The sequence below is a fragment of the Salmo salar genome, chromosome ssa14 (assembly GCF_905237065.1).
Source record: "Salmo salar chromosome ssa14, Ssal_v3.1, whole genome shotgun sequence".
Classification (NCBI taxonomy): Eukaryota; Metazoa; Chordata; class Actinopteri; order Salmoniformes; family Salmonidae; genus Salmo; species Salmo salar.
Window position 1 is genome coordinate 27753226 of NC_059455.1, and position 19053 is coordinate 27772278.

The 19053-nt window shown below is 44.1% G+C and overlaps 1 protein-coding gene across 8 annotated transcripts in view; it reads right to left on the minus strand.

Moving 5' to 3' along the window:
- The window catches only part of LOC106569178 (zinc finger protein 521), a 170110-nt gene that overhangs the window by 66339 nt on the left and 84718 nt on the right, over positions 1-19053 (minus strand). The gene's annotated exons all lie outside the window — the stretch shown is intronic.

Sequence of the window (19053 nt, forward strand, 5' to 3'; positions counted from 1 at the left end):
CAATTAAAACCAGAAACATATTAATTACAGTAGCAGTAACACTACAAGCCACACAATCCATACACATATTCCAATGTATACCAATATTCTGTTACAATTAAGACAGGACAGCACAACATAAAACCAATACAGATATTGTATCTATTGTTTATCTTCTTTTTAAAGTGCTATATCCATTGGGGCGGACTAAGAGACAGGGCAGAGGTCAGCATCATCACCATTCACTCATCCCTCTGAGTCAGACACTGCAAAGACATGCATTGGCAAATTCCATGGCAGCATCATAATATATATATATATATATCACATTAAAATAATCCCCATAAGGGCTAACCTTTCATTCAAATTCATTTGATTCTAAGAGAGTTATAAAAACAATCACAACGCTGAGCTGACAGCCTCGTCCAATCTGTGTCTGTGTTTCATGAGCAGAGTTGTTGTTTGTCTTTCAGTCTTGTGACTGCTCTTGCTAAAGACGTGCTATTCCAAGAATAAAGCATCAGGGGACATGGGGGATCATTGAATCATACTGGCTAGAATATCACATCATCTGGAAAGCGTCTGTCTTCAATATCAAACTGTGTCTCGAAAATAAGATCTTCAAGAAGAGGGTGGATTTTTCTACCGTATAAATATTGTTATTCTATATTTATGGACTATTCCAAATACAATTTTAATCATAAAAAAATTGTCCTAACCTGGATTATAATTGTTGTACAAATAAGAAGAAAACAGATACATGATAAAGTAGAGCACATTCTCCATTTGGGCTCTACTTATAACATTATGGCTACAGCTTTACCAGTACACATCCTCCATTTTGGCTCCTGGTGTCACCTGTTACAAACTGCCAGCCTTTGCAGCTTCACTTAACACTAACATTCAAGGTGACAAATTCTACGAGGGTACAATGTCATGTCACAATGCCAAGAGACCAGGAAACGAAAACTCTCCATAACATTTATTTTTCATTAGTGCAGGCAGAGGCAACCTAATGAAGAGGGCTCTATGGGTAGCAGTGAGCCGTGTGCTTCTCAACCCTACATTCTGACTTGTACGCATGTAGCAATATTTAGCATAGCCTTGTCATGACAAAACAGTGATCCAGAGGATAAAAGGAGAGGGGAAGAATGAGAAAGGAATACAATAAGAGAGGGAACAAACACAGAAACCTATTGAGAAAGAGATGAAAAGAGAGAGAGAGAGAGAGAGAGAGAGGAAGAGAGTGGAGAGTAAAGTAGTCAGGGCCAACACACAGAGCGAGAGAGAGAGAGATAGGAATGTAAACGCAGGAAAAAGAGAGAGATTAGGAGAAACTATCGAAAAAAGGTAGAGAACAAGACAGAGAGAGAAGGGAGAAAGAAAGAAAGAAAGAAAGAAAGAAAGAAAGAAAGAAAGAGAGAGGAAGAAAGAGAGATCTGTGAATTTCCCCCTTCTATCCCCTGAGACCTCCCTTGATGCCAAGCATTCATCATCCAGCCTCTAATATCAGTTATTCTGTGGCTCCTCTGCTTACAGCAGAATTAATTTTGGCTTTAATTACTCTCATCGGCGGAATGCTGATGAAGGAGAGGGACCAGGCATTCTGGGACCCGGGCCTCATTCCGATGCTTTAATTTGAATGAATTCCACCCGGAGACGCTGGCAAACAACCGACAGCCGAGCCCAGGGAGCCACTCTGGGACCGCACCGCTCTACACTGCACCGTGAGAGGAAGGAAGAACAGCGGCCGTGGCCCTACCCAACCTAGTGTGTGTGTGTGTGTGTGTGTGTGTGTGTGTGTGTGTGTGTGTGTGTGTGTGTGTGTGTGTGTGTGTGTGTGTGTGTGTGTGTGTGTGTGTGTGTGTGTGTGTGTGTGTTTGTGCTAATTGTGCTAAAGAGCTGCTATAGGGTGACTAGAACATCCAGGGAGACAAACTAAACAAGCAAATAATATCATAAAGAGAGAAAATATGAAGGATCACCACTACTCTGAGACAGAGACACACTACTGACTGTATTGAGTGGCACAGACGTTAATTAGAAAATGTCCATTAATAGTTCATTTTATTCTTATAAGTAGGGCATATCATATCAAACCCTCCAACAACTCAGTGTTTGTGTATTATACAATAACCATGGTACCAATACAGATCTTAACTTCTCCTGCTGCATCAGGAAATTCACATGAGCCTTGTGAGTCCCTAAAACGAGCAGTTCTCTTTCTCTCCATGCGGGGGGCAGTTGAGTCATTGGAATGAGAGCTTGCTATCAAACACTAGGCCTAGCACCTATTGCTGCAACATTCAAATGTACGAAAATATATCTGAAATGCAGTCATACAAATCAACAACCAGCTTAATAACATAATATAGATATTGGTCTCCACTAGGCTACGACATATATTTGAAGTCGGAAGTTTACATACACCTTAGCCAAATACATTTAAACTCAGTTTTTCACAATTCCTGACATTTAATCCTCGTAAAAATTCCCTGTCTTAGGTCAGTTAGGGATCACCACTTTATTTTAAGAATGTCAAATGTCAGAATAATAGAAGAGAGAATTATTTATTTCAGCTTTATTTCTTTCATCACATTCCCAGTGGGTCAGAAGTTTACATACACTCAATTAGTATTTGGTAGCATTGCCTTGAAATTGTTTAACTTGGTCAAATGTTTCGGGTAGCCTTCCACAAGCTTCCCACAATAAGTTGGGTGAATTTTGGCCCATTCCTCCTGACAGAGATGGTGTAACTGAGTCAGGTTTGTAGGCCTCCTTGCTCGCACACGCTTTTTCAGTTCTGCCCACAAATTTTCTATGGGATTGAGGTCAGGGCTTTGTGATGGCCACTCCAATACCTTGAATTTGTTGGCCTTAAGCCATTTTGCCACAACTTTGGAAGTATGCTTGGGGTCATTATCCATTTGGAAGACCCATTTGTGACCAAGCTTTAACTTCCTGACTGATGTCTTGAGATGTTGCTTCAATATATCCACATACATTTCCATCCTCATGATGCCATCTATTTTGTGAAGTGCACCAGTCCCTCCTGCAGCAAAGCACCCCACAACACAATGCTGCCACCCCCATGCTTCATGGTTGGGATGGTGTTCTGAATTTGAAGGTAGGCCTTGAAATACATCCACAGGTACACCTCCAATTCACTCAAATGATGTCAATATGCCTATCAGAAGCTTCTAAAGCCATGACATCATTTTCTGGAATGTTGCAAGCTGTTTAAAGGCACAGTCAAGCTTTTCATCCCTTGGTCCATCCCTCCACACAGCTCTAAGCATCAACCTCTCCTTCCTTATATCCCTCCCTTAAGCTCTCCCCTCCCCCATAATCGGAAACATTCCCTTTAAGTGAGATTTGTTTTTTTTTAACCATTCCTCTCCCTTACTGAACGGTTTGTCCTGTCTGAACTAGTTTCATTTGGCTTGTTCACTGGAATTGTGAAACAGTGAGTTTTAAGTGAAATAATCTGTCTGTAAACAATTGTTGGAAAAAGTAGATGTCCTAAACGACTTGCCAGAACTATAGTTTGTTAACAAGAAATTTGTGGAGTGGTTGAAAAATGAGTTTTAATGACTCCAATCTAAGTGTATGTAAACTTCTGACTTCAACTGTACAAGTGTCAAGTGTATCCTAAGGTTAAGGAATGAATTGTCAAAATGTAGTTCAATCGTGGCCTGGGATGGACTAGCGGCCATATAGGACTATTGTGTCGGTGTGGGTTTGATTTCCTTCTGGTACAAATAACTCAATCCCCTTGATTACAGTGGATGCTCCTCAGAGGAGGAAGGGGAGGACCATCCTCCTCAGTGAAATTCATAAAAATAGTGAAACATCTTAAAAGTTTTTAGATAAAACTATACTAAATATATTCACGTCACCAAACAATTGATTAAAACACACTGTTTTGCAATGAAGGTCTACAGTAGCCTCAACAGCACTCTGTAGGGTAGCACCATGTTGTAGCCGGAGGTCAGCTAGTGTCCATCCTCCTCTGGGTACATTGACTTCAATACAAAACCTAGGAGCCTCATGGTTCTCACTCAATTCCAGAGACTTACACAGTAATTACGTCAACTTCCTCAGTCCTCCAACCTAGCAGAGCTCTTGCAGCATGAATTGACATGTTGTTCACCCAATCAAAGGATCAAAGAATGAATCTAGTACTGAAAGCACAAGCTACAGCTAGCTAGCAATGCAGTGCATAAAATGTGGTGAGTAGTTGACTGAAAGAGAGAGAAAGACAACAGTTAAACAGTTTTGAACTGTTAATGAAGGAGAAACAAGAGAGAGAGAGAGATTTCATATGTTTTTCTATTTTCACTTAGATGGCGAATGCAGCTAGCTAGTTTAGCTTACTCAAACACCCAGCTCAAACAGAGAGGGATGCTATGTTAGCTAGCTGGCTATGGCTTTCCAACACTGGAACTCTTCCAAGTCAAGGTAAGCTTTTTGTTTTATACATTTATTGCCCCCGGGCCAGCCGTTGTAACTGCTAAACTGCTTGCTGACTGTACACTGTACTTCATGATTTTACTAACATTTACTAACGTGTTAATTCTAGTAGCTATGTTGACTTGCTATGACGTTAGCTAATATGGTGACCACGATGTATGCTTTGTGTAGCAGTTAGCGGTTATGATATGAAGGTATGGCTTGGAAAGTTTGTTTTGCCTGGTCACAGACAGCTGATGTGTTGTGCACTGAAGTCCACAAGCAAAGGGAAAAGGTGAGAGAATGCGTAGATGCGAGAAGGAATTCTACAACAAGCAAAATAATCATGCTGTTTGTATGTGGCTGCTATGAAAGTGAACTGTGTTTGGTGTATTCATTCCGCCGTTTCTTAAATAGAAGCAAACCGAACCAAACGTGGATAATCATACCTGAATTTGTCCAACTTGTTTGCAACTGCTGGACTAATGATTACACCATAGATCAGCTAGATGCAGGCAAGAGTGTGCAAGGTGGTATTGAATGTGTAATATCACCCATCACCTAATGTGTAATGTCACCCATCACCATCTTTTAGGGAGCGGTAATGAGATGACCAGTAATTAAGATCAGCTGTGCGGGTGAATTTAGCACGTATTGATGGTTTAACGAGACATCAACTGATGATAATCTAGTGCCATCAATGTATGACCCTTGTTATTTGATTATATTCCAATAAGCTACATTCTGTAGGCTACCCATTGTCACATAATAAAAGGTGTGAAAACCGATAACACCGTTTGTGTTTTCCTAGCTGAGTTGATGAGCTGATCTGGGCCATCAGTTTATTGACAGATGTAGGCCTACTGTATAACGAGAAAATTTCCTCCAGTGTGGATGCTAGCCCACGTTTTACTGTTCAGCTATATATAATTTGTCAATTTAGTTATGGTCTTTGGTGTAGAGTGAAAGCCTGTATTGGGTGGCTTTAATATTTAATTTCATAAAGCTGTCAAGATGTTTATGCATTTGAGCCAATCTAAAGACGATTACGTTGAGCTGAGACACTTTTCTCGTTTTACTTGTTGAAAACATTTAAATAAGTGCAATTAACTTGTGGGCCTAATGCGGGCTCAGGCTCGTCACTAGATCGCTCAGCACTGGGCACAAACTCATAAGTCCACTGCACTACGGCAGGTTACAATGCAAGCTCTAAGAATGTTATAAATACTGATGATACACAGGCGCGTTGTTTTAAACTATTTCGCTTTAAGCCTTCCCAAAACCATAGCCATAACCTTAACCACTCGGAATGAATGCCTAAACTGTTGACCTTGGAGTTGTTTCTGTTTTAACCCAGTAACCATGCAGAATGAACCCAGTAACCACGCGGAATGAATGCGTCAAAAATATACATGAATTCATGAGTCAAAGGGCTGTAGCATATGTAAACCGCATATGTAAACCGCTGGGTAAACCGCTGGACCACACAAGCACTGAGGTAACCAATAATTTATTCTGCCTATTGCTTGCCTTCAACATATAATAAATCAAATGATCTAAAAAAACAGATTTCCAAGAATGAAAAATACATAAACCCCCTACAAATACAATCCACATAAGAATTCACACGATGCTGTAGCCTGCAAGTAGCCTACATAAGGTACAGTACAGGTGTGTAACGGGGTCTCCCACGGTAAACCAACATTTTACACCGTTAGACCAGGAGGAAATTCTCCTACTGCAGGATTATTTTCCTCCTATGATGAAATGGGTCAAATTAAGATTCGACATCTAGTTTATGAAACTACATAAACTAGATGCTAACGTATGCATACTGTAACAACAGCAGAAAATGCATAATATCACAGAAAAGCCGCAGAAAGAGAACAGCAGAAAGAGAAAGGGGAGAGTGTTGTAATTGAGTTTTCTCCAAGCCAGCATGGCAGTTACAGAATGTAACATATTGGATAAGGATTGTGATTGATTGTGTGAGTCTTCCATAGCGATTCGTTTGATTAAATGTAACCACAGGATCCTCTTCCAAGACCTAATGAAGCAGCAATTTGAAAACTGGGAAAGGAGTGAGCCAGACAGCCTATAGCTAGCTCCACACACACTGTCTCCGTGACGACCACATCACACTGTATCGAGCTACTCTGACAGAGTAGTCCTCCAACCTCCCCAACTACAGCAATATGTAAATCATGACTGCCTCACAAATGTCATAGAACATGTCCTTCTAATCCTAGGTTACTGTAACTATGATGTTCACACCCATAGTTAATTCACTGTCATTGTGGAAATGAGTAAAAGAGAAAGCTATTATATGGTACTGTCACGTTGTCTGTTTTTTGTTGTTTTTAAATCTATTACCAGAAATTAAACAAATTATTTGCACAAAAAGTCTAATTTCGCCCAAAATGTAGTATTACTGCTCAACTGTTGGAACAGCGTGTGTTAACAGTAACATGGAAATGTACTGTATAATTATGTGGAATAAATCTCTGAAGGGAAGACATACATTTCCCCTTGCATCGGAATAACATAGTTAGAATTAATATGTACGCCAATATTGTATAAGAGGGAGATGTTTAAAAATTGGGTTGGTTATTATAATAATCACTTAGTTTCATTATAGACGTTGGTAATCTTTCAACCAATTTTTTTGTTTACTTTTTTATTTATTACACCCACATACAGTATAAACACACACCTTTCTTTTTATGTAAACACAAATCCATAACTTTCACCAACACCTCTGCACTGGAAACGTAGCTAGATAGAGTAGGTTTCGACTAATAACCAAACTTGTCCAATCAGAAGCCTGGGTTGTAGGCGTCACCTTTGGTGACCCTGAGAGCCCCTGGACAGGTGGGCGGTCAGCCCCTGTGGCCCCTGAGCAGGGTCCGTTTTGGCAGCGACCGGGCATGATGAGCAGCTGGGTCACAAACACTAAGCACATTAATATCTTCTTAATGATAATAATCATTATGGCATAAGCACCTTCCCCAAAGTGGGCCGGATTGTGGGAAGTGCCAGGTTAGCATCATTGTCGTCTTTTAAGGTAAAAAAAAAAGGAAATAATGAGCAGTATATCTCACAGCACAGACACCATGATAATGACAGCCAACGCTAAAGCACTTAAGTGATAATGAGATTTTTTTTAAAGAACATAGTCTCGGAAAAACCCTTGACACCTACGATTAACATTTTTCACTGTATATGAACAACAGACACATGGAATATATTACACCATGAAGGAGTGCCAACCAACCACAGCCTACATTTTGTCTACCAACTAGAATAACACATTTTCTCTCCAAACCCCTCCATTTCAGTGTTGTTTATTCACCACACTGGACATTGTGGGACCACTCAACCACAGTACTGTCTTCCAGAGCTTCCCAATCCATGAAACTACCACATCCTCACAGTCTTTCCCATATACCCTCCATCCACCTCATTTAATATAACTGTCACTGTTCACCTATCATAGGCTATTATCTGTCTCATCCACGTTCATTATTGAAGCTAATGATATGTTGTCCTCTCTGTTCCCCATTGAAGGAGGACTACATTAAAAGTCTCTTACTAACTTAATTAGTAATTATAAACGTTAAAGATTAATCAGAGGGAGAGTGGCTTAAGGTTTGCGTCTCCAGTGGGACAAATGGATAGACAAAGGGCTGCGTCGCCACAATGTTCACTCTGAACCCTTACGGAATGAACAGAGAACATATCTGAACATTCTACCACTAACGCCTAACTAATGCCTGTCTATGTCTGAGTTGAATGTATTGTCTTTCAAAAAATCTGCATAGAAAATGTGTCAATTAAAAATGTTAATGCAACAAAAACTATTCCTGATAAATTCGATTACATTTTTAGAACAAAACCATACATCTAAGCTCATAAACCAAAAAACACTGCATCTGGTACAGTATTTTGCTTTCTTTTACTGTTGATTAGGCAAAACCACTATACAGTATGCTCCAGCAGTCTTGTCATGCTCATCACCTACTGTAGCGGGGATAATGTTGTAACAAAATGCAACGTATATTAATGGTAACAGATGATGCATGCAGGACACACATTATCCTCCACATAACACATATTATCCAACAACATAACTCACATTATCCTCCACATAACAAGATTGAAATGGATCCTCTCAATTAAAACCGTGATACAGACTAGATCTGCGCCACACCGACAATTCCACCTCAGCAGAGTCGAGGAACTGTATTAACACTGATACATCAACATTAATGCTTAATATGTACTGCAGCTTTCATCCTGGGAGTTCCTGTGGGAGTAATACTGTATGTACTGCAGCTTTCATCCTGGGAGTTCCTGTGGGAGTTCCATTAACGAGGAAGAATCGCCCAGGACCATCTCCTCTCCCAGTGTTCCGGAGTGTGTTGACGATGGAGCCAGAGGGGGCTGCAGTCACAGAACGGAACAGGGAAAACAAGCAGTAACTTTCTAAGATGAGGACAGGAAAAGCTGTGGAGAGGTGGAGGGATAAAGTGCAGATCTGTTTTCTCCTCATCTTGTTAAAAGGTTAAGAGGTCAAGTGAGGAAAGTCTACTGTAAGAAATTGTACACTTATCTTTTTATTGATCTAAAAAGGGACATTGCAATTGTTTTTAGCCTATAGTACAATTCTGAGTACAGTAAACAAAAAGCTAAAGAAATGTTACACTGAGACAAACAACAGGAATACCACACTGGGGGAATGGGAGAGTTCTACATGACAATTCATTTTTTGCTGAGTATTTTCCTCTAGAAATGACTGGTGTCCATTGTCATGTGTCTGCCCCGTCTCCTTGAGAGGAGAAATGGCTGTGCTGCTATCACACGGGACGGGACGGGACGGGGGGGGGGGGGGCGCTGGCCGGTGGCCCACAGCACCTGAAACCTATTAGAGAGCGCTTTAGAACATTCCACAGGGTTCCTCCACTCCGCTTCACATTGGCCAGAGGGCATCATAAAGGTCTTCACTGAGAGGGTTGCTCACTAAATCAGATGCCCGGTAGTTTTTTAGTCCACAGACCCAGTGTATTGTACAGCTGGGACAGGCAAGTTGAAACAACAATACAACCACCACTGCGTGAGAGAGAAGGGATAGATAGGGCTTGTAAAATGTCCAACAAGAGTCAAGACAATCTGGCTCTTGTTGTTGTTGTTCAAGTCGGGGCAATACTGCATGGCAAAGGGAAACATGACTACTAGAGCAGTGTAAGGGCCCCAGAGGGGTGTGTCCTCAGTCCTCTGCTGTACTCTCTGTTCACCCACAACTGTGAGGCTTTACACGACACCAACTCCATCATCAAGTTTGCTCATGACACCACGGTTGTAGGCCTGATAACCAACAACAACGAGTCAGCCTATAGGGAGAAGGTACGTGAACTGGCATTGTGGTGTCACGACAACAAGCTCTCCCTCAATGTCAGCAAGACAAATGAGTTGATTGTTGACTTCAGGAAGTAGAGGAGGGAGCGTGCCCTGATCCACATAAACAGGACTGCAGTAGAGAGAGTCACGAGTTTGAAGTTCCTCGTTGTCCACATCACCAAGGACTTTTCATGGACCAACAACACCACCACTCTTGTCAAGAGGGCGCAACAGTGTCTCTATTTCCTAATGCAGCTGAAGATATGTAGCATGCCACCCCAGATCCTCTCCAGATACTTCCGCTGCACCATCGAGAGCGTCCTGACCAGTTGCATTACGGTCTGGAACGGAAATTGTGCACGTCCGTGCACGACTACAACGGCCCTCCAGTGGGTGGTGAAGATGGCCCAGTACATCACCTGGATCGCGCTACCACCCATCCAGGACATCTACTCAAAACGGTGCCTGAGCACGCAGCATCATCAAGGACCCCACACACACCAGCCACGAGCTGTTCTCTCCCTTACTGTTGGGCAGACGGTATTGGAGCATGAGGTCTGATACCAACAGGCTCAGAGACAGTTTTATCTACAAGCCATCAGATTGATTAACACTTGAACTGGACTGACCACCTGCTCTGATTCTCCGCACCTTAGCAAACATGCACTCAGTCATGCACCCACACAGACATACACACACAAATATACGTTCATGCTACACACACATCACAACTGATGCTACCGAACTCGTATTACACTGCTCAGTTCATACACTGCCCCCTATCCCCTCGTTCCCCAATACATGTGTAAATATTGGATTATAAATTGTGCCTTCCTGTATTATACTTATGCTCAAATGTTTATTCTATTCTACTGCCATTTACTTTATGTTCGTATTCTTTTCTATTTCCTATTGTTGTTGTCCAGAAGGAACCTGCAAGTAAGCATTTTGTTGGATGATGTATACCATGCGTATCCCTTATATATGACTAATGAAACTTGAAACTAAGGACAGCGTGAAGAGCTCTTCTGAAAATATAAAAATGAAATACAAAAAAGGAGGTCTTTATCAAAATATAACTAAAATGTCAAGAATTACTTTAATCTAACAACATACTCTAACAGATCATGTTTGTGTTCAATACTTTGCCATCTGGACTCATAACAGCCAGACCCCAATAGTGCACTCACACTAAGAAACAAGCACACAGAACCCAATGCCAACTTTACCACACTAGCTAGCTCTATCTATGTACACACCACTGTCCCTGCACTGTCCCTGTGTTTAGCTGCAGCATCAAGGTCCATCTCTGTGCTCTGCTCTGCATTGGCTGGCTCTCTGTCTGTCCAAGCCTCAGTGTTATGCTCGGTGGGTTTAGCTCGATGGGTGTCTGTGGCCTCTCCTCTGGCCGCCCGTGTCCATTTGCTCTGCGGGTATGGCAGGCCCGAGCTGACAGATGGCAGCCCCTCTCCTCCACTCCCATTCTCTGCTCCCACTCCGGAGTAACACAGTAACTGTTTTTTCCTCCGACGTTGACCTTGCCGCAGCCAGCCAGCAATCCAGGCTGGCACTCCGCCTGTCGAACAGGAGGGTAATGAAGTCCAGTGCAGCTCACATGATTATTAAGGCTTTGGCGCTGGGGGGCCTTTTGAGGGGCTCACGCTCTACCCCCCTCACCTCTCTTCTCCCCTCCCTTCTCCTCCCATGTCTGTCGTTCACACACCGAGCGTTGATGAGAACAGTCAATCGTTACACAGCACTTTGGAAACACCAATTGTGCGCCATTAAAAGTGTTCCAATCCTTGGGTACATCTCTTTAGCTGTTTGTTGTTGTTTCGTAGCAACAGAATCTGCTTATGATAAGTTATGCCACTGGAATTCCTTTTCTTTATTGCTTTTAAGTAGAATAGTTATCTTATATCGCAACCGGATGTACTGCTGTAATTCCTCCCAGCTGACACCAACAAGGAAGGACTATGTTAGGACTAAATATAGGTGACAACTTCTAAAGCCAGACCACACCGCAACGTCAGTCTATCACACCGCCACGCCACGTCAGTCTATCACACCGCCACGCCACGTCAGTCTATCACACCGCCACGCCACGTCAGTCTATCACACCGCCACGCCACGTCAGTCTATCACACCGCCACGCCACGTCAGTCTATCACACCGCCACGCCACGTCAGTCTATCACACCGCCACGTCAGTCTATCACACCGCCACGCCACGTCAGTCTATCACACCGCCACGCCACGTCAGTCTATCACACCGCCACGCCACGTCAGTCTATCACACCGCCACGCCACGTCAGTCTATCACACCGCCACGCCACGTCAGTCTATCACACCGCCACGCCACGTCAGTCTATCACACCGCCACGCCCGTCAGTCTATCACACCGCCACGCCACGTCAGTCTATCACACCGCCACGCCACGTCAGTCTATCACACCGCCACGCCACGTCAGTCTATCACACCGCCACGCCACGTCAGTCTATCACACCGCCACGCCACGTCAGTCTATCACACCGCCACGCCACGTCAGTCTATCACACCGCCACGCCACGTCAGTCTATCACACCACCACGCCACGTCAGTCTATCACACCACCACGCCACGTCAGTCTATCACACCACCACGCCACGTCAGTCTATCACACCACCACGCCACGTCAGTCTATCACACCACCACGCCACGTCAGTCTATCACACCGCCACGCCACGTCAGTCTATCACACCGCCACGCCACGTCAGTCTATCACAACGCCACGCCACGTCAGTCTATCACACCGCCACGCCAGTCTATCACACCGCCACGCCACGTCAGTCTATCACACCACCACGCCACGTCAGTCTACCACACCACCACGCCACGTCAGTCTATCACACCACCACGCCACGTCAGTCTATCACACCACCACGCCACGTCAGTCTATCACACCACCACGCCACGTCAGTCTATCACACCACCACGCCACGTCAGTCTATCACACCACCACGCCACGTCAGTCTATCACACCACCACGCCACGTCAGTCTACCACACCACCACGCCACGTCAGTCTATCACACCACCACGCCACGTCAGTCTATCACACCACCACGCCACGTCAGTCTATCACACCACCACGCCACGTCAGTCTATCACACCGCCACGCCACGTCAGTCTATCACAACGCCACGCCACGTCAGTCTATCACACCACCACGCCACGTCAGTCTATCACACCACCACGCCACGTCAGTCTATCACACCACCACGCCACGTCAGTCTATCACACCACCACGCCACGTCAGTCTGACACCAGACCACACCGCCACGTCAGTCTATCACACCATCACGCCGCGTCAGTCTGCCACGCCACGTCAGTCTACCACACCACCACACCATGTCAGTCTGCCACGCCACGCCACGTCAGTCTACCACACCAGACCACCACGCCACGTCAGTCTACCGCACCACCACACCATGTCAGTCTGCCACGCCACGTCAGTCTACCACACCAGACCGCCACGCCACGTCAGTCTATCACACCACCACGCCACGTCAGTCTACCACACCACCACACCCCGTCAGTCTGCCACGCCACGTCAGTCTACCACACCACACCGCCACGCCACGTCAGTCTACCACACCACACCGCCATGCCACGTCAGTCTACCACACCACCACGCCACGTCAGTCTACCACACCACACCGCCACGCCACGTCAGTCTACCACACCACACTCAGAGTCTAGGTCACACAATGAGAGGTCTTTCTGGGATTTGAGAGGTGTGGGTTGCAGCATTGACCTTTACTAAGGCAGAGCTGTCTGTTTGCACTGCTCCCATAAGCCACCTCCCCGTCTGACTGCTTAGCAACCCCCTCGGACCGAGGCGGGCCACGGTGCCCATGCTCCGATGGCCTCCGTGACATCTAGGAACCTCCGGGGAGGGACAGGAATGGAGAGGTTAATTCTGATCATCCAGTATTTATAGGCCACTTCAAAACAAGGGTTGGCATTAACACTCTAAAGGAGACATCCCTCCTGTATATCAATAAAACATAGAAGAGCCAGGACTGGAGAACAGGAAGGATGAGCCTTCTACCTCAAGCTCATTCCAGAGAAACCAAGCAGTCTGACATGGTAGCTGGGCTAGAGCTACAACAGACAAATTCGTCATTAGGTAGAGTACTACAACAGTATCTCCTCAAAAGGATTTGCCAAAATAAAATCACCATGGTGACATGACGTCAGCCTACCAATCACAACAGAGTCCAGACATTGTTCGCTCAAAACCTTGTGCAAACACACCGTATGAACTGTGGGAGCATCACATATTTTCTCACATGTTGGCCTAGTCTGTGAGGTTTGGGGAAATATCAAGAGAATGTCTATATAAGGACCATATCAGACTGAGCTTGTCTGGCCTAGCAACAGACCATCATAACAGAAATACCTTTCCAAGAAGAGTACATTCACCGCAATGCTGTAAAGGCTTTTGATAGAGACAGTCTCTGAGTTAAAGGAGAACTTTAACTTTTTTTGAAGGAAGAAGCTAGAATCCAGTCAGGTAAAAACTGTGCAATGGAATGTGTTGAAACTACAGATAGTATTTTTCTTTGCAGCCCGTCTCTGTTTCTCTATTCTCCTCATGGACTTCACATTAGTCAGGCAGAGAGGTATAATGTAACGGGAAGGAAGGTGAGCGTAATTGCATATTAGCAGCAGCACACTCGACTGCGCGGGAGGTGACTGCGCTAACGAATCGAGAGGAGTTATTATTAATCACCAATTAATACAAATCAGGCTAGAAATCGCACTCAGTCTACAGTACGCATGGCTTCCTTTTGTTTCCCATGGCTGATCTGGGCTGGTCGGAGTGAGACTGGTCTGTTCTCTTATTTATTTCATAACATTGATCGAGTTCCTGTTGCTGTGGTATGTTGTGTTGACTATTGGGTTTTAGAGTCTGATCCAACCCCTTAGGATTGAAATGAGAAGCCTGTTCCACTATGTTTGTTAACAGATTACATGTGTATGTGCTTTATGAATGAGATGAATTCATTGCAGAGCACAGGTTATTGTTATACTGTCTGGTGGTAATAACAACAAAACACTAAAACCATCCTATTTCTTTACGCAACATGAAAAGAAATGTCCTTTAATGGAGTAGTGAGTGAGTGTGTCGCCACTAGTGAAGAGAATGACAGAGACGGCCTAATCAACACACCATTGTCCAAACTGCTCCAGGGACACACAACCAGGAGGATAAGGGATCATTTGAAGCCCTTTAGAAGGCAACGAAACAAGCCTTTTAGCCTCAACTACAGCTACACTTCTCTATTTACTCTATCATCACTAAAACCCAAACACAGTAAGGGTTGCCAGATTGGTGGTTCATATACAAAACTAAACAACAAGCCTTTTAGCCTCCGAAAACAGCTATTCTTCCTGCTTTACTACATCACTAAAAGCCGAACACAGTTAGGGTTGCCAGATTGGTGGTTAGTATGAAAAACGGTGTCAGAGAGAGTCAGGGAGGGAGAGATAACAGAGACAGAGGTTGAATTTGGAGGAGGGCTAGAGGCCTCATGCTCCTCACCCTCCTCTCTCCAGCTCTGTAACAGCCCACAGTGACTTGCTTCACACAGAGCCGCCAGCTGTACACAAAATGTGCCTTTCCCTCTCCGCCCCGAACCTCGTACCCTACCCCTCCTGTGCCCCCCACCCCCTCCATCCCCTCCGCCCAAGCTGACCAGGCCACTGGCTCCGCTCTGTGAGAGGGAGAAGGCTCCTCCCTGAATTGGCTGCAGGCTCAGCGTTGTCCTGTCACCAGCCCAAAAAACGGTAGAGGTGACCCCAAAACCACTTTCTGGAATGTCCTGCCCTGCTGCCTAGGGTTTGTTTGTTTATGATTGTCCTTCTGAGCCTTGCCACCTTGGCTGGAGTAGCTTGGACTGGACTAGTATAAAAATATAGGATCAGAGTGGACACCAAAACTGTGAAAATGTGAGACCCTTCTTCACCTTTTAAGCACCATGCTCACTGCCCATGCTTTTAAAATGTGTCATTGGTCACTGAAATCCACAGAGGGATATTTGAGACAGTAGGATAAATGGGTCAAAAGTCACCCCCCATGAGTTCACGGTGAGGTCAAAGTGAAGCGCTGTGGAGAGGTGATGTCCCGTTGGTTTAAACCCAACAGGCTTAACTGACATATGAAGGAGCTTCAAAGGCAAACAGTTCAAAACAAACAATAACTTGAGCAAACAAACAACCCATCTAGAGCAGGGATGGGCAATTTTGATGGTGGTGGGGCCCAAGAAAAATCTTAACACATCATGATGGGCTGCAGTGTCTCGTAGGTCTGCATACCCACATCCATACACACACGTAGTCAGAGCTGGCTCTAGCCTTTTGGGGGGCCTGAATCAACACATTTTATCGGCCTCTTGACAGAGGAGAAAAAAACATTTTTTAACTGCAGGCCTGTTACCCATCCCTGATCTAGAGTGCTTGTCTCATACAACCCAAACAGAAGATGATTGACACAAATGTGTTGTATCTGTGTGGAGGATGAAGAATTCAGAATGCCTTAATCAACATCCTGCACAAAGAAAGATACAAATGAGGGATTTGATAGTCGACAACCACAACAACTGAAAGCAGTATAAATCTGTTTGTCGGGCACCCTCAATTCTGTAAGTGCGCCATGCCAAAAAAAACTGTAAACCAAAGAGTGGCCAGCTGTCTTCTGGCCTGCTATTAAATTGCTCCTTGGATGGTGGCAATATCATTTTTTTCTCCATAGGAGTATCACACCAGGTCCCCAAACAGAGCGACCAGCTGTACAGCAAATGTGTACTGATCCATCTGGGCCCTAGCAGGCTGCAGCCTCCATCTTAAGACACTTGGGTCTGTTTCCAGCGCTTGGCAGAGCTGGTCTAGCCTGGTTAAACCAGACTGAACACAGAGTCAACATTGTGAACACAGTGTTGAGTCAGGTTCAACCAGGCTAGGGCTGGTATGCAGTGTACTGTCCTCCTACATTCACACCCATAGCCACCTCCCTCCTTCCCTCCCTCCCTTCCACTTCCAAATGATCATGCTAAATGTTGAGAAGCAATGCACCAGAGCTGTGCTTTCTGTCGTCATGCGAGCATAATATCCATGCATCAGAATGTGCTGGCAGACGTACAAACAAGGCCACAAGCTAGCTAGCTCTTTGGTTAGGAAAGCGGGGAGGAAGGGGAGACAGAGTGCACTTGGTTTACGGTCAGAGATGATTGTATTACAAAGACAGACAGCTGAGATGGACTTCTCGGGTTCTGTTGTTCCATACACTTAGCGACAGCGTTATGTCACGCCACATGACTATATATAGTTATCAGTGTGAAGCAAAACCAATGTGGAGTGGGGTATGAGTGGAGCAGGGCATGGGTTGAAAATAACACCCCTATGAATCCAGCTCCTGCTCCATTACCTAGGCTAATAACGCTGAGAGCTGAGCAGAGATGACCCGAGCCCCGTTTCCCCTCTCTTGTGCAGATGGCCATTAAAGTGAGAAAGTGTCCCCTTTTCAGGGAGAAAGAGACGGTATTTAGAGCTTTTTCCAAATGAGGGTATTTCAGTTTTTTGGGGGGCTAAATTGGCTTTGTGGTAATTACAGCCTGCCCCAGGTTTAACCCTCCCATTGTTGGATAGGGAGAGCAGAAAGAGAAATGCCTCAGCATATAAAACAAACCAATGTCACCTCTGAACAATGTTTGTGTAATAACATAACTATAGGCAATTAACCATAAATTACCAAAAAATTACAATTACTTTTTATCGATTATATCTATTTCTCTTTTATCTATTTGAAGTATATACTTTCTTTAACAAAATGCATTCGATCAATCAATATTTTATTTTGATCCATTGCACATTTGTATTTATTCCAAATAAAGTAATTTCAGATTTGTTTTTCTGAAACGGTTTGGATTCTAACATTATGGGGGAATTGCATGCCTGTCTGTGTGGCTGAAAGACTTAAAGTAACCAGTAGGGGGAGGTGTTTTGAGAGGACTAGCGCTAGCATGGTGATGCACTAGGCACCCCCAGTAAAGTGTAGAGAGAGCAGATCAGATGAATACAAACCAACCACACACATAGTCTCTCTCTCACACACACTCTCTCACACACACACACACACACACACACACACACGCACGCGCACACACACACACACACACACACACACACACACACACACACACACACACACACACACACACACACACACACACACACACACACACACACACACACACACAAACACACACGCCACACAGCACACAGCTCACACACAGCTCAAAATCAGAAATCACATGCCAGTGATTGTTTATGCACAAACAGTGTGTTCCTGATAGAATTGCCCACAACACCTTATAGAATTGCCCACCGTGTTTAAATTCACCTGCGCCTAGAAGCGCGTCCCAAACAGAGAGGCGGGTTGGTTCCAGATCAATGAGTCTCTCTCCCACTGAAGACAACAGATAATGCAGTGTAATGAAAGAGACGCCAAACGAGTTGAATAAATGAATGAATAAAGGAAGGTGAGACTGGAATTCAGACGCCTACTTACTGCAGGCAAGAAAGAAAGAAGCCTGGGTAGTGAATTGTGTTTTCTCTGCAAATGATTCTACCTGCATACAAATGAAAGCCAAAAGTAAAGACATTTGAGAATTATAGAACAGGGGAGGGTATGCTCTTTGTGTTTTAATTAAGCATTCAGAATAGTAATGTGTTGAATAACATTTGAATAAAGGGTTTTATCTAGAATCTTGTTCGATGAACTTAGTCTACATGCCTCAAATTGTACTACATTGTTGTTTTAATACATTTCATACAGGATCAGGCATTTCAGCATTGACAGACAAGAATGTCTGAAAATCAAAAGCAGACTCACACAATGTTCATGCTTGTGCATCCCAGAGGCTTTCATCACAAATTCACAAGGTATAAAAATAGAAGATTTTATATTCTATAATTATGCTTACAGTAATAATTTTTGTTACAACAAAGACTGTATTTAGTACTGCAATAGGGGGAGAATGTGAAATATTTAAAGCCAAATATGAAACAATATGCTCTGGATAAGAGCGTCTGCAAAATGAACAAAATGGAATGTAAATGGAATATCTTCGGGAAATATGTTGAATAATTAAACAATATATCAACAGATATTCCTATGTATG